This window comes from Cyprinodon variegatus, unplaced genomic scaffold (assembly GCF_000732505.1).
Source record: "Cyprinodon variegatus isolate N-32 unplaced genomic scaffold, C_variegatus-1.0 Scaffold159, whole genome shotgun sequence".
Taxonomy (NCBI): Eukaryota; Metazoa; Chordata; class Actinopteri; order Cyprinodontiformes; family Cyprinodontidae; genus Cyprinodon; species Cyprinodon variegatus.
Window position 1 is genome coordinate 1095363 of NW_015150612.1, and position 889 is coordinate 1096251.

Here is an 889-nt window from a genome sequence, read left to right on the forward strand (position 1 = left end):
ATAGATTGCAAATGACAGAAACAAATAAATAAATAGAAATTCTTTATTTAACTGTTGTTAATTTTTGCATCTTTGGAGGAGGAATAATTTGCTTTTAAAAATGACCAAAAACGTGATATTTAATGTAGACCCCTTTTAAAAGTCCTACCTTCCATGTTATAGCAGGTTAGAATTTAGAGATGCATCAACCAAACAGCCAGAAAGTAGAATCTGACTGTTTTTCTTTGCAAGTCTGATCAATAACAATATTGCTTCCCTCCCTTTTCAGTTCAACCATCCAATCTAAGAACAGCCACCTATTTCAATCTTTAAACACGTCTTGTAAAAGGGCCTGGGTAGAACTTAAATAGTTGGAATGGTTATGAAATATGTGGATTTATTTCATTACAAAGTAAATAAATATGTCAATCCTGTTTTACTTTGTCATTTGATGATTACGATTTGAATTCAACAGGAATCTAAATTCTGTGTCTCAGAAAAATAGAATCCTGAATATTCATCTCATGTGCCAGTAATGTTATCAGCTCAAAACATCTGCAAAGGTTGTTTTAGCCTAAATGGTTTCAGTCAGAAGCAAACGAGCCTCCTGGTTGCAAAACCGAATCCAAGCATAGAAAGTTGATTGGAAGGAAATTTGTAATAGACAAAGGAAAACAACAGGGATAAACAAAGCTCTGAGAGGTTTATCAAGACAAATCAAAGTTTCCAGTCAGCTACGGGAGGCTTGATTTATTCTATTTCATCCTGAATCAGTTATCCTACCTAAGCTAAGGAGAAACCAAGGTCACAGAGTCTGGAGAAACACCGGAGACACAGAATCTTCTTTACTGGACATATTTCACAGCTAGAGAGGATTTGTGCTGCCGTGTCATCTGCTGGCTCTGGTTCA